This window comes from Aedes aegypti, chromosome 3, assembly GCF_002204515.2.
Source record: "Aedes aegypti strain LVP_AGWG chromosome 3, AaegL5.0 Primary Assembly, whole genome shotgun sequence".
NCBI classification, from domain to species: domain Eukaryota; kingdom Metazoa; phylum Arthropoda; class Insecta; order Diptera; family Culicidae; genus Aedes; species Aedes aegypti.
Window position 1 is genome coordinate 366,885,612 of NC_035109.1, and position 16,925 is coordinate 366,902,536.

Here is a 16,925-nt window from a genome sequence, read left to right on the forward strand (position 1 = left end):
CTTACGTCACTTGAACAAGGAGTAAATCTGACATGACATCTGACCGCAGTAACACTGATAATGTATTACATAAAAGGATCATCTTCAAGATCAATTTCAAGTTCAAGATGCTCAATTTTACATGCTTACTAGCGCCACCCAGCGGAAGAATAACGAATCAAATTGTGCCGTCCGGATTTCTTTGGCTGTCTGAATAACTTTGCTGAATCCTCAAACTTACTATTCCATTAGGATCACAATACAGAACTATCTTTCTCAGTTCAACTTGTTCACTACCACCACTTAGTGACAGAATTACGAACTAAACTGTTTGCCTTTCGGATTTGTTTATCCTTCTGAACAATTTTGCCAAAGACTTCAACATTCTTTATTATCAAAATCATTAGATAGAACAAGTATTAAGTAGTCTTTTGACCATGATGAACAGCGCTGCCGAGATAGCAAAATTATAAATCAATATGTTTTACGGATGCCCTTCACATCCTGAACAACTTTCCCGAAGACTCGAACTTTCAATCTCATATGGTTGCCAAGATGGAATTTGTTTCAAACCTTTGAAAAAATATACTTCCTAGTGCCAAATAGCGGTAAAATTAAGAATCAAACTGTTTGTTTTTCGGCTGTCCTGAACTTTCTGAACATTTTTGCAGAAGACTCGATCTTTCTATCTTTTTTGTATCATAAGATAAAACTAGTGAAGAATGCTTAATTTCGCGTACTCACTAGCGCCACCTAGATGCAAAATTGCGAATCTAACTGTCTGCATTTCGGACGTTCTTGGCCTTCTAAACAGCTTTGTCGAAGACTCGAACTTTCTATCTTATCTTGACGATGAAATAGATGCACATTTTTATATACTTATTAGCGCCAAAATGTTTAATCATATTACCTATCTTCTGGATGTCCTTGACTCTCTGAACAACTTTGCCGAAGATTCGAACTTTGTATCTTATATGACAAGATAGAACTAGCCTTAAAATGTTCCATTTTACATGCATACTAGCATCACACCTAGCGGCAAAATTTAGAACCAAATTGTCTATCTGAACAACTTTGCAGAAGACTCGACTTTCTATCTCATATGGATCACAAGATAGAACATGCCTAAAATGCTGAAATTTGCATGCTCACTAGCGCCACCTAGCGGCGAAATTGCGAACCAAACTATTTGCTTTCCGAATGTCCAGGATCTGCTGAACAACTTTGCTGATGACCCACCATTATAGATCAACAGCATCTCGAGATATAGCATCATGAATGTTCCTGTTTTGAGCTGATACTAACCATTTCAGGGTGATTAAATATCCAGCTGAGTCTTGCAATACTTGTTCAAGTGAGTCCGTATTAAGGAGGGTAGTTTAGACGAGCGTGGTAATGCCGACAAAACTGCTGAAAAAACTAAGAGGAAGAGATCTGAATTAAAAAAAAAAAACTTGTCATTAGACCGCCCTTGAGCTCTTCTACAACTTTGCCGAAGATACCATCCATCCATTTTATATAAAAACTGTATAGATAAAGTAACTGATCTCAAAATAGATCACAAATTTTCCCGCTCAAATAACGGCGATATCATACCTAAACTAATATTTAAAAAATGGTTTTAAATTTGAACCTTGGCTTTTTGGATCATGTTTGACGTTCACTTAGTCAAAAAAAAAAACGCTCCAAGGGTTCAACTTTTTAGCACTTGGGTTGTTTCTTTGACATTTCAAAAGGGAGACGGAAAAAAAAATCATCAAAAATTTGAGTTCAAACCGAACAGTGTGACAAAATCTAAAAAACCGGAAAACATGTTTTTGAGCGACGAATTTAACGATAAACATTTCAAAATTGAGTAATCATGTGTTTCTGGCCTTATTTTAAGCTTTTAGTGCTGAATTTGGGACAAGGCTTTAGGACCCCATTCCTGATAAAAGGAATCACTATCGAAAAAGCTGGAAGTATTACTTGATAACCTTTAAGTAAACCATTATGGATTTTCTTGGGAAAATTCCTATATAACTCTTTAGAGGATCTCCTGGCATCCTTGAGCATCTTCTGTAGGATTTCCTCTAGTAATCTCAAAAAGAATTGCTTGAGGTTACTCAAGGGGGACCCCAGATGTATTCTAGAATATCTAGAGAAATCACTAGAAGAATTCCAGAATAACCTTCGGAATAGTCGAGTAGGAATTTAGACAAGTGTTTCAGGAGCCAGGAGTAGCAAGATGTACCAAATTTATGAAGAAATGGAAACTTTTAAGCTCGCAAGAATGTCAGAGAAAAAACATGCAAAATTTATATTCAGCATAGAGCCTGAATGTCCGAAAATCGACACAGGATTGTTGCATGTATGAAAAATACTACTATAACCCATACTGCTAAAGTAATAGTTACTATCAACTTAACTTTACTGTATGTTGTGATTTAATACATTACCGCTACATACAGTATATTTCGATGGAATTCAACGCAAGTTATATGACTTTGTGTGCATCAATTTGGGATTTTGTCACTGACATACTATTAAGATTTGAAAGAATAGCCTTTAGATTGTCGATTGCATATGAAGAAATCGAGCTCACTCATAATTTTCCACCATCCAAAACCTTCATCACCGACTTACACAACAATCAACCTTGACCTGCGTTGGTACAATCAAATTATTCCATTACTGCACAACACTCACTTCCTAAATCTTCGACTTATCAAAATACGAACCACTTCAACACAACGCGCGCGGTTCCTTTCTTTATTGCGTGTTGCCTTATCGAAAGCCCATGATTACACTCCGCTCACATCCGACACCGTTAGTGTTCTTCACGCACCTAAAAATCGAACGGAACATGATCCGCATCTTAGCCACCGCGTCGCGATTCATAGATTGTCATCCATCGTCCGTCACTCGGTGGTCAAAACAACAACAAACCATAATTCGCTGGATCGGAATCGGACTCGCCAAACATCAAACAAACACTTTTCCGAGACGAAGACGATTCGACAAACGAAGTCTCGCACGAACGATTCGCAATCGTCGACTGACGGCCACAATCGGAAAACGAATGCATCGAAGCAAGCTTTGGTCGGTCGTCCAAACAAAAACCGCTGCTGTCATCGTCGGTGTGTGTGCGTGCGGTAGCAATCAGACGGCGCTCCGCGCTGTCAGGTCTCGGTTTGTTTTTGCTGGATCGTCATGAGGGCAGCAGTCAACGGATTCCACCACCGCGCAATGTCGCTTGTTTGTTTTAGTGAGTTATAATTTCACTCGGTTCGGTTCGGTGGAACGTCTCAGGACGAAACTGTATTGTGCTGGATGGCGAAAACGAAGCACCAAGTGGTTATTGGGCAATTCAATAACCGTGAAAACAAGACATCTTGGACAATGTAGGTTTGGTGTGTACTTCCGGCAATAAAGGAGTTGTTTCGGGAACGGTGACACGTGAAGTGAAAGGGTTGGGGCTGTCAATTTCTGTCAACTCTGTCAATTTCTGTCAACTCTGTCAATTTCTGTCAACTGTCATCTTCCTAATGGAATCATTTGATCGATATCCAAGATTTTCTTGGATTTCATTGAATGCCATTCTCGGTATCATCTCTCGGACGGTCGTCCGTCCGCGTCGAGGTGGTTCATCAACCCGCCGTCTTCATTAAATTCTCGGGCCTCGAAAGAGGTATAAAACACATTTTTATGCTTTCATTTCCACTTCCCAGTTCCAATCGCATATCCACAACTGGCGTTATTGCTGTTCGCCGTCGTACGGGACCGAAAGCACGTCAAGCTGACCTATCGAACCGAAGCAGGCGGCGTTTGGGGGAACGAGACCCTTCGGGTGATGGTGCGAGCGAGACCAAGCAACAACAATTCACCGGCATTCGGTTTCGCCGAAGCAACCGGAGTGTTGTCGTTTCCATGGAAGTGTGCGTGTGTGTTTGTTTGTGTGTCGATGAGATTTGACGGATTGACGATAGCACTAATACCTAGACAGATACAGTCTACGGCAAGAAAATGCTTCGCTTTGCAATCCACTATAGGCAACCAGCACTACACTACGAGCGGCGTTGCCTTGAATGCCTACCGGTTGATTGACTGTCAAGCAACATCATAGAGCCGGACTAACCTGCAAACGAGGACAAACTGAAGTCTTGCCGTCAGGCACCTTCCCAGAATGTATTGTATGGGAGATTTGGTGAAAATTAGCAATTCCGCGACAGGTTCAAGGTCTGATTAGAGGCAAAGCTTGTAAAAGGGCAACATGTGTGACGACCACGGACTGTTCTTATCTTATCGATTTGGGCGATGTTTCAGCTCACTGGATTGACAGTAAACATTAGAATGTCCTCGTGTGCACGGTTATTGGGTCACTTCCTCTTGATTGTTGGAGTTTTCTCTAGATAAGTGGTAAATCATGAGCAAAAATCAAAATAAGCCGAGTGGCGAATTCGCCAAGGTTAAAAAAAGCTTTTATCATATAGCAAATAATAATAATAATAAACAAAACGAGCTGAAGAAAAAATTAACAGTGATTGAGAAACTTTCAACACGTGTACTAGTATCATTTAAAAAAACAATCAGTAGTTGTCAAATTTGACAGGTGTTGGCTCTATTGTTTTCTAAAAAAAACCAAGCATTTCTTCCAGTATGAAATAATATTTTGATAATGAAATGATTTCCAATTCATGTCAAAATCATGATTTATGTTGATCAGTCTTTCGAAGCACAGAATTAAGCGTTTGACAGCTTCACTTCGTAGCAGTATTGCCAAACGAGCAAATTTATGGTCACAGAGTTTGAAATTCATTGAAAAGGATACAGAATACCTCTTCAGTTATTATTTGATTATCCAACTAGAAAGAAATCCTCTTCTTCCGTAGTGTAGATAAAAATGCGTGCCCAAATCGCACATGTGTGCGTGTTAACTGTTTGTATGGTGCTGCTCAACAGATGCACCACAGTTTCCGATTCAGAATCCCGGCATATAAACATGATGAGGTTGGTTTTGTCTTGCTGTTTTATTACCTCGTCCCAAGCGGTACAGTGACTTGTTGTTTGCAGTAGGCTGTTGCATTTGCGATTCCCTTCGTCGTTTTCGGGAGTTTTAGCACAATTCAGACGACAATCGGAAGGGATCGGAAGCTAACAGATGCGTAAAGAAGCTATGAAGAGGGTATTATGAGGTTATGAGATTTTTGAGAATCGATTTTTTTCTTTAAATCAAATTGTGAAAGGTTTTTCTGATTGGAACACCATGTAACATTAACGATTGGGATTGAATTCTATTTGAAACGATTCGCATTGATTTCGATTCGATTTCAGTTTCGATTCGATTTCGATTCGATTTCGATTCGATTTCGATTCGATTTCGATTCGATTTCGATTCGATTTCGATTCGATTTCGATTCGATTTCGATTCGATTTCGATTCGATTTCGATTCGATTTCGATTCGATTTCGATTCGATTTCGATTCGATTTCGATTCGATTTCGATTCGATTTCGATTCGATTTCGATTCGATTTCGATTCGATTTCGATTCGATTTCGATTCGATTTCGATTCGATTTCGATTCGATTTCGATTCGATTTCGATTCGATTTCGATTCGATTTCGATTCGATTTCGATTCGATTCGATTTCGATTCGATTTCGATTCGATTTCGATTCGATTTCGATTCGATTTCGATTCGATTTCGATTCGATTTCGATTCGATTTCGATTCGATTTCGATTCGATTTCGATTCGATTTCGATTCGATTCGATTCGATTCGATTTCGATTCGATTTCGATTCGATTTCGATTCGATTTCGATTCGATTTCGATTCGATTTCGATTCGATTTCGATTCGATTTCGATTCGATTTCGATTCGATTTCGATTCGATTTCGATTCGATTTCGATTCGATTTCGATTCGATTTCGATTCGATTTCGATTCGATTTCGATTCGATTTCGATTCGATTTCGATTCGATTTCGATTCGATTCGATTTCGATTCGATTTCGATTCGATTTCGATTCGATTTCGATTCGATTCGATTCGATTTCGATTCGATTTCGATTCGATTTCGATTCGATTTCGATTCGATTTCGATTCGATTTCGATTCGATTTCGATTCGATTTCGATTCGATTTCGATTCGATTTCGATTCGATTTCGATTCGATTTCGATTCGATTTCGATTCGATTTCGATTCGATTTCGATTCGATTTCGATTCGATTTCGATTCGATTTCGATTCGATTTCGATTCGATTTCGATTCGATTTCGATTCGATTTCGATTCGATTTCGATTCGATTTCGATTCGATTTCGATTCGATTTCGATTCGATTTCGATTCGATTTCGATTCGATTTCGATTCGATTTCGATTCGATTTCGATTCGATTTCGATTCGATTTCGATTCGATTTCGATTCGATTTCGATTCGATTTCGATTCGATTTCGATTCGATTTCGATTCGATTTCGATTCGATTTCGATTCGATTTCGATTCGATTTCGATTCGATTTCGATTCGATTTCGATTCGATTTCGATTCGATTTCGATTCGATTTCGATTCGATTTCGATTCGATTTCGATTCGATTTCGATTCGATTTCGATTCGATTTCGATTCGATTTCGATTCGATTTCGATTCGATTTCGATTCGATTTCGATTCGATTTCGATTCGATTTCGATTCGATTTCGATTCGATTTCGATTCGATTTCGATTCGATTTCGATTCGATTTCGATTCGATTTCGATTCGATTTCGATTCGATTTCGATTCGATTTCGATTCGATTCGATTTCGATTCGATTTCGATTCGATTTCGATTCGATTTCGATTCGATTTCGATTCGATTTCGATTCGATTTCGATTCGATTTCGATTCGATTTCGATTCGATTTCGATTCGATTTCGATTCGATTCGATTTCGATTCGATTTCGATTCGATTTCGATTCGATTTCGATTCGATTTCGATTCGATTTCGATTCGATTTCGATTCGATTTCGATTCGATTTCGATTCGATTTCGATTCGATTTCGATTCGATTTCGATTCGATTTCGATTTCGATTCGATTTCGATTCGATTTCGATTCGATTTCGATTCGATTCGATTCGATTTCGATTTCGATTCGATTTCGATTCGATTTCGATTCGATTTCGATTCGATTTCGATTCGATTTCGATTCGATTTCGATTCGATTTCGATTCGATTTCGATTCGATTTCGATTCGATTTCGATTCGATTTCGATTCGATTTCGATTCGATTTCGATTCGATTTCGATTCGATTTCGATTCGATTTCGATTCGATTTCGATTCGATTTCGATTCGATTTCGATTCGATTTCGATTCGATTTCGATTCGATTTCGATTCGATTTCGATTCGATTTCGATTCGATTTCGATTCGATTTCGATTCGATTTCGATTCGATTTCGATTCGATTTCGATTCGATTTCGATTCGATTTCGATTCGATTTCGATTCGATTTCGATTCGATTTCGATTCGATTTCGATTCGATTTCGATTCGATTTCGATTCGATTTCGATTCGATTTCGATTCGATTTCGATTCGATTTCGATTCGATTTCGATTCGATTTCGATTCGATTTCGATTCGATTTCGATTCGATTTCGATTCGATTTCGATTCGATTTCGATTCGATTTCGATTCGATTTCGATTCGATTTCGATTCGATTTCGATTCGATTTCGATTCGATTTCGATTCGATTTCGATTCGATTTCGATTCGATTTCGATTCGATTTCGATTCGATTTCGATTCGATTTCGATTCGATTTCGATTCGATTTCGATTCGATTTCGATTCGATTTCGATTCGATTTCGATTCGATTTCGATTCGATTTCGATTCGATTTCGATTCGATTTCGATTCGATTTCGATTCGATTTCGATTCGATTTCGATTCGATTTCGATTCGATTTCGATTCGATTTCGATTCGATTTCGATTCGATTTCGATTCGATTTCGATTCGATTTCGATTCGATTTCGATTCGATTCGATTTCGATTCGATTTCGATTCGATTTCGATTCGATTTCGATTCGATTTCGATTCGATTTCGATTCGATTTCGATTCGATTTCGATTCGATTTCGATTCGATTTCGATTCGATTTCGATTCGATTTCGATTCGATTTCGATTCGATTTCGATTCGATTTCGATTCGATTTCGATTCGATTTCGATTCGATTTCGATTCGATTTCGATTCGATTTCGATTCGATTTCGATTCGATTTCGATTCGATTTCGATTCGATTTCGATTCGATTTCGATTCGATTTCGATTCGATTTCGATTCGATTTCGATTCGATTTCGATTCGATTTCGATTCGATTTCGATTCGATTTCGATTCGATTTCGATTCGATTTCGATTCGATTTTCGATTCGATTTCGATTCGATTCGATTTCGATTCGATTTCGATTCGATTTCGATTCGATTTCGATTCGATTTCGATTCGATTTCGATTCGATTTCGATTCGATTTCGATTCGATTTCGATTCGATTTCGATTCGATTTCGATTCGATTTCGATTCGATTTCGATTCGATTTCGATCGATTTCGATTCGATTTCGATTCGATTTCGATTCGATTTCGATTCGATTTCGATTCGATTTCGATTCGATTTCGATTCGATTTCGATTCGATTTCGATTCGATTTCGATTCGATTTCGATTCGATTTCGATTCGATTTCGATTCGATTTCGATTCGATTTCGATTCGATTTCGATTCGATTTCGATTCGATTTCGATTCGATTTTCGATTTCGATTCGATTTCGATTCGATTTCGATTCGATTTCGATTCGATTTCGATTCGATTTCGATTCGATTTCGATTCGATTTCGATTCGATTTCGATTCGATTTCGATTCGATTTCGATTCGATTTCGATTCGATTTCGATTCGATTTCGATTCGATTTCGATTCGATTTCGATTCGATTTCGATTCGATTTCGATTCGATTTCGATTCGATTTCGATTCGATTTCGATTCGATTTCGATTCGATTTCGATTCGATTTCGATTCGATTCGATTCGATTTCGATTCGATTTCGATTCGATTTCGATTCGATTTCGATTCGATTTCGATTCGATTTCGATTCGATTTCGATTCGATTTCGATTCGATTTCGATTCGATTTCGATTCGATTTCGATTCGATTTCGATTCGATTTCGATTCGATTTCGATTCGATTTCGATTCGATTTCGATTCGATTTCGATTCGATTTCGATTCGATTTCGATTCGATTTCGATTCGATTTCGATTCGATTTCGATTCGATTTCGATTCGATTTCGATTCGATTTCGATTCGATTTCGATTCGATTTCGATTCGATTTCGATTCGATTTCGATTCGATTTCGATTCGATTTCGATTCGATTTCGATTCGATTTCGATTCGATTTCGATTCGATTTCGATTCGATTTCGATTCGATTTCGATTCGATTTCGATTCGATTTCGATTCGATTTCGATTCGATTTCGATTCGATTTCGATTCGATTTCGATTCGATTTCGATTCGATTTCGATTCGATTTCGATTCGATTTCGATTCGATTTCGATTCGATTTCGATTCGATTTCGATTCGATTTCGATTCGATTTCGATTCGATTTCGATTCGATTTCGATTCGATTTCGATTCGATTTCGATTCGATTTCGATTCGATTTCGATTCGATTTCGATTCGATTTCGATTCGATTCGATTCGATTCGATTTCGATTCGATTTCGATTCGATTTCGATTCGATTTCGATTCGATTTCGATTCGATTTCGATTCGATTTCGATTCGATTTCGATTCGATTTCGATTCGATTTCGATTCGATTTCGATTCGATTTCGATTCGATTTCGATTCGATTTCGATTCGATTTCGATTCGATTTCGATTCGATTTCGATTCGATTTCGATTCGATTTCGATTCGATTTCGATTCGATTTCGATTCGATTTCGATTCGATTTCGATTCGATTTCGATTCGATTTCGATTCGATTTCGATTCGATTTCGATTCGATTTCGATTCGATTTCGATTCGATTTCGATTCGATTTCGATTCGATTTCGATTCGATTTCGATTCGATTTCGATTCGATTTCGATTCGATTTCGATTCGATTTCGATTCGATTTCGATTCGATTTCGATTCGATTCGATTCGATTCGATTTCGATTCGATTTCGATTCGATTTCGATTCGATTTCGATTCGATTTCGATTCGATTTTTCGATTCGATTTCGATTCGATTTCGATTCGATTTCGATTCGATTTCGATTCGATTTCGATTCGATTTCGATTCGATTTCGATTCGATTTCGATTCGATTTCGATTCGATTTCGATTCGATTTCGATTCGATTTCGATTCGATTTCGATTCGATTTCGATTCGATTTCGATTCGATTTCGATTCGATTTCGATTCGATTTCGATTCGATTTCGATTCGATTTCGATTCGATTTCGATTCGATTTCGATTCGATTTCGATTCGATTTCGATTCGATTTCGATTCGATTTCGATTCGATTTCGATTCGATTTCGATTCGATTTCGATTCGATTTCGATTCGATTTCGATTCGATTTCGATTCGATTTCGATTCGATTTCGATTCGATTTCGATTCGATTTCGATTCGATTTCGATTCGATTTCGATTCGATTTCGATTCGATTTCGATTCGATTTCGATTCGATTTCGATTCGATTTCGATTCGATTTCGATTCGATTTCGATTCGATTTCGATTCGATTTCGATTCGATTTCGATTCGATTTCGATTCGATTTCGATTCGATTTCGATTCGATTTCGATTCGATTTCGATTCGATTTCGATTCGATTTCGATTCGATTTCGATTCGATTTCGATTCGATTTCGATTCGATTTCGATTCGATTTCGATTCGATTTCGATTCGATTTCGATTCGATTTCGATTCGATTTCGATTCGATTTCGATTCGATTTCGATTCGATTTCGATTCGATTTCGATTCGATTTCGATTCGATTTCGATTCGATTTCGATTCGATTTCGATTCGATTTCGATTCGATTTCGATTCGATTTCGATTCGATTTCGATTCGATTTCGATTCGATTTCGATTCGATTTCGATTCGATTTCGATTCGATTTCGATTCGATTTCGATTCGATTTCGATTCGATTTCGATTCGATTTCGATTCGATTTCGATTCGATTTCGATTCGATTTCGATTCGATTTCGATTCGATTTCGATTCGATTTCGATTCGATTTCGATTCGATTCGATTTCGATTCGATTTCGATTCGATTTCGATTCGATTTCGATTCGATTTCGATTCGATTTCGATTCGATTTCGATTCGATTTCGATTCGATTTCGATTCGATTCGATTCGATTCGATTTCGATTCGATTTCGATTCGATTTCGATTCGATTTCGATTCGATTTCGATTCGATTTCGATTCGATTTCGATTCGATTTCGATTCGATTTCGATTCGATTTCGATTCGATTTCGATTCGATTTCGATTCGATTTCGATTCGATTTCGATTCGATTTCGATTCGATTTCGATTCGATTTCGATTCGATTTCGATTCGATTTCGATTCGATTTCGATTCGATTTCGATTCGATTTCGATTCGATTTCGATTCGATTTCGATTCGATTTCGATTCGATTTCGATTCGATTTCGATTCGATTTCGATTCGATTTCGATTCGATTTCGATTCGATTTCGATTCGATTTCGATTCGATTTCGATTCGATTTCGATTCGATTTCGATTCGATTTCGATTCGATTTCGATTCGATTTCGATTCGATTTCGATTCGATTTCGATTCGATTTCGATTCGATTTCGATTCGATTTCGATTCGATTTCGATTCGATTTCGATTCGATTTCGATTCGATTTCGATTCGATTTCGATTCGATTTCGATTCGATTTCGATTCGATTTCGATTCGATTTCGATTCGATTTCGATTCGATTTCGATTCGATTTCGATTCGATTCGATTCGATTTCGATTCGATTTCGATTCGATTTCGATTCGATTTCGATTCGATTTCGATTCGATTTCGATTCGATTTCGATTCGATTTCGATTCGATTTCGATTCGATTTCGATTCGATTTCGATTCGATTTCGATTCGATTTCGATTCGATTTCGATTCGATTTCGATTCGATTTCGATTCGATTTCGATTCGATTTCGATTCGATTTCGATTCGATTTCGATTCGATTTCGATTCGATTTCGATTCGATTTCGATTCGATTTCGATTCGATTTCGATCGATTTCGATTCGATTTCGATTCGATTTCGATTCGATTTCGATTCGATTTCGATTCGATTTCGATTCGATTTCGATTCGATTTCGATTCGATTTCGATTCGATTTCGATTCGATTTCGATTCGATTTCGATTCGATTTCGATTCGATTTCGATTCGATTTCGATTCGATTTCGATTCGATTTCGATTCGATTTCGATTCGATTTCGATTCGATTTCGATTCGATTTCGATTCGATTTCGATTCGATTTCGATTCGATTTCGATCGATTTCGATTCGATTTCGATTCGATTTCGATTCGATTTCGATTCGATTTCGATTCGATTTCGATTCGATTTCGATTCGATTTCGATTCGATTTCGATTCGATTTCGATTCGATTTCGATTCGATTTCGATTCGATTTCGATTCGATTTCGATTCGATTTCGATTCGATTTCGATTCGATTTCGATTCGATTTCGATTCGATTTCGATTCGATTTCGATTCGATTTCGATTCGATTTCGATTCGATTATTCGATTTTCGATTCGATTTCGATTCGATTTCGATTCGATTCGATTCGATTTCGATTCGATTTCGATTCGATTTCGATTCGATTTCGATTCGATTTCGATTCGATTTCGATTCGATTTCGATTCGATTTCGATTCGATTTCGATTCGATTTCGATTCGATTTCGATTCGATTTCGATTCGATTTCGATTCGATTTCGATTCGATTTCGATTCGATTCGATTTCGATTCGATTTCGATTCGATTTCGATTCGATTTCGATTCGATTTCGATTCGATTTCGATTCGATTTCGATTCGATTTCGATTCGATTTCGATTCGATTTCGATTCGATTTCGATTCGATTTCGATTCGATTTCGATTCGATTTCGATTCGATTTCGATTCGATTTCGATTCGATTTCGATTCGATTTCGATTCGATTCGATTTCGATTCGATTTCGATTCGATTTCGATTCGATTTCGATTCGATTTCGATTCGATTTCGATTCGATTTCGATTCGATTTCGATTCGATTTCGATTCGATTTCGATTCGATTTCGATTCGATTTTCGATTTCGATTCGATTTCGATTCGAATTTCGATTCGATTTCGATTCGATTTCGATTCGATTTCGATTCGATTTCGATTCGATTTCGATTCGATTTCGATTCGATTTCGATTCGATTTCGATTCGATTTCGATTCGATTTCGATTCGATTTCGATTCGATTTCGAATTCGATTTCGATTCGATTTCGATTCGATTTCGATTCGATTTCGATTCGATTTCGATTCGATTCGATTCGATTTCGATTCGATTCGATTCGATTTCGATTCGATTCGATTCGATTTCGATTCGATTTCGATTCGATTCGATTCGATTTCGATTCGATTCGATCGATTTCGATTCGATTTCGATTCGATTTCGATTCGATTTCGATTCGATTTCGATTCGATTTCGATTCGATTTCGATTCGATTTCGATTCGATTTCGATTCGATTTCGATTCGATTTCGATTCGATTTCGATTCGATTTCGATTCGATTTCGATTCGATTTCGATTCGATTTCGATTCGATTTCGATTCGATTTCGATTCGATTTCGATTCGATTTCGATTCGATTTCGATTCGATTCGATTCGATTTCGATTTCGATTCGATTTCGATTCGATTTCGATTCGATTTCGATTCGATTTCGATTCGATTTCGATTCGATTTCGATTCGATTTCGATTCGATTTCGATTCGATTTCGATTCGATTTCGATTCGATTTCGATTCGATTTCGATTCGATTTCGATTCGATTTCGATTCGATTCGATTCGATTTCGATTCGATTTCGATTCGATTTCGATTCGATTTCGATTCGATTTCGATTCGATTTCGATTCGATTTCGATTCGATTTCGATTCGATTTCGATTCGATTCGATTCGATTTCGATTCGATTTCGATTCGATTTCGATTCGATTTCGATTCGATTTCGATTCGATTTCGATTCGATTTCGATTCGATTTCGATTCGATTTCGATTCGATTTCGATTCGATTTCGATTCGATTTCGATTCGATTTCGATTCGATTTCGATTCGATTTCGATTCGATTTCGATTCGATTTCGATTCGATTTCGATTTCGAATTTTCGATTTCGATTCGATTTCGATTCGATTTCGATTCGATTTCGATTCGATTTCGATTCGATTTCGATTCGATTTCGATTCGATTTCGATTCGATTTCGATTCGATTTCGATTCGATTTCGATTCGATTTCGATTCGATTTCGATTCGATTTCGATTCGATTTCGATTCGATTTCGATTCGATTTCGATTCGATTTCGATTCGATTTCGATTCGATTTCGATTCGATTCGATTCGATTTCAATTCGATTTTCGATTTCGATTTCGATTCGATTTCGATTCGATTTCGATTCGATTTTCGATTCGATTTCGGATTCGATTTCGATTCGATTTCGATTCGATTTCGATTCGATTTCGATTCGATTTCGATTCGATTTCGATTCGATTTCGATTCGATTTTCGATTCGATTTCGATTCGATTTCGATTCGATTTCGATTCGATTTCGATCGATTTGATTCGATTTCGATCGATTTCGATTCGATTTCGATTCGATTTCGATTCGATTTCGATTCGATCGATTTCGATTCGATTCGATTCGATTCGATTCCGATTTCGATTCGATTCGATTTTCGATTCGATTTCGATTCGATTTCGATTTCGATTTCGACTTCGATTTCGATTCGAATTTCGATTCGATTTCAGATTCGATTTCGGATTCGATTTCGATTTCGATTTCGATTCGATTTCGATTCGATTCGATTCCATTTCCGATTCGATTCAGATTCGATTTCCGATTCGATTTCCGATTTCGATTCGATTTCGATCGATTTCGGATTCGCTTTCGGATCGATTCGATTCGATTTCGATTCGCATTTTTCGGTCGATTCGAATTTCGATTCGATTTCGATTTCGATTTTCGATTCGATTTCGCTTCGATTTCGATTCCGATTCGATTCGATTTCGATTCGATTTTCGATTCGATTTCGATTCGATTTTCGATTCGATTTTCGGATTCGATTTCGATTCGATTTCGATTCGATTTCGATTCGATTTCGATTCATTTCGATTCGATTTCGTTCGATTCCGATTCGATTTCGACGATTCGATTCGATTTCGATTCGATTTCGATTCGATTTCGATCGATTTCGATTTCGATTCGATTCGATTCGATTCGATTCGATTTCGATTCGATCGATTTCGATTCGATTTCGATTCGATTTCGATTCGATTTCGATTCGATTTCGATTCGATTTCGAATTCGATTTCGATTCGATTTCGATTCGATTTCGATTCGATTTCGATTCGATTTCGATTCGATTTCGATTCGATTTCGATTCGATTTTCGATTCGATTCGTTCGATTTCGATTCTTTCGATTCGATTTCGATTCGATTTTTCGATTCGATTTCGATTCGATTTCGATTCGATTTCGATTCGATTTCGATTCGATTTCGATTCGATTTCGATTTTTCGATTCGATTTCGATTCGATTTCGATTCGATTTCGATTCGATTTCGATTCGATTTGCGATTTCGATTTCGATTCGGATGTTCGATTCGATTCGATTTCGATTCGATTTCGATTCGATTTCGATTCGATTTCGATTCGATTTCGATTCGATTTCGATTCGATTTCGATTCGATTTCGATTCGATTTCGATTCGATTTCGATTCGATTTCGATTCGATTTCGATTCGATTTCGATTCGATTTCGATTCGATTTCGATTCGATTCGATTCGATTTCGATTCGATTTCGATTCGATTCGATTCGATTTCGATTCGATTTCGATTCGATTTCGATTCGATTTCGATTCGATTTCGATTCGATTTCGATTCGATTTCGATTCGATTTCGATTCGATTTCGATTCGATTTCGATTCGATTTCGATCGATTCGATTCGATTTCGATTCGATTTCGATTCGATTCCGATTCGATTTCGATTCGATTTCGATTTCGATTTCGATTCGATTTCGATTCGATTCGATTTCGATTCGATTTCGATTCGATTCGATTCGGATTTCGATTCGATTTCGATTCGATTTCGATTCGATTTCGATTCGATTTCGATTCGATTTCGATTCGATTTCGATTCGATTTCGATTCGATTTCGATTCGATTTCGATTCGATTTCGATCGATTTCGATTTCGATTCGATTTCGATTCGATTTCGATTCGATTTCGATTCGATTTCGATTCGATTTCGATTCGATTTCGATTCGATTTCGATTCGATTTCGATTCGATTTCGATTCGATTTCGATTCGATTTCGATTCGATTTCGATTCGATTTCGATTCGATTTCGATTCGATTTCGATTCGATTTCGATTCGATCGATTTCGATTCGATTTCGATTCGATTTCGATTCGATTTCGATTCGATTTCGATTCGATTTCGATTCGATTTCGATTCGATTTCGATTCGATTTCGATTCGATTTCGATTCGATTTCGATTCATTTCGATTCGATTTCGATTCGATTTCGATTCGATTTCGATTCGATTTCGATTCGATTTCGATTCGATTTCGATTCGATTTCGATTCGATTTCGATTCATTTCGATTCGATTCGATTCAATTTCGATTCGATTTCGATTCGATTTCGATTCGATTTCGATTCGATTTCGATTCGATTTCGATTCGATTTCGATTCGATTTCGATC

General features: G+C 37.5%; 1 protein-coding gene across 5 annotated transcripts in view; it reads right to left on the bottom strand.

The window, feature by feature from the left end:
• The window catches only part of LOC5564596 (neurogenic protein mastermind), a 426,767-nt gene that overhangs the window by 320,497 nt on the left and 89,345 nt on the right, over positions 1–16,925 (bottom strand). Inside the window, exon 1 of one of the 5 annotated variants that reach the window (XM_021849170.1) lies at positions 2,605–3,021. The exons of the other annotated variants lie outside the window; for them this stretch is intronic. The gene's annotated coding sequence lies outside the window, so the exon portion shown is untranslated. Of the gene's footprint in view, positions 1–2,604; positions 3,022–16,925 lie in introns of those variants that run through there. 5 annotated transcript variants of the gene reach the window in all.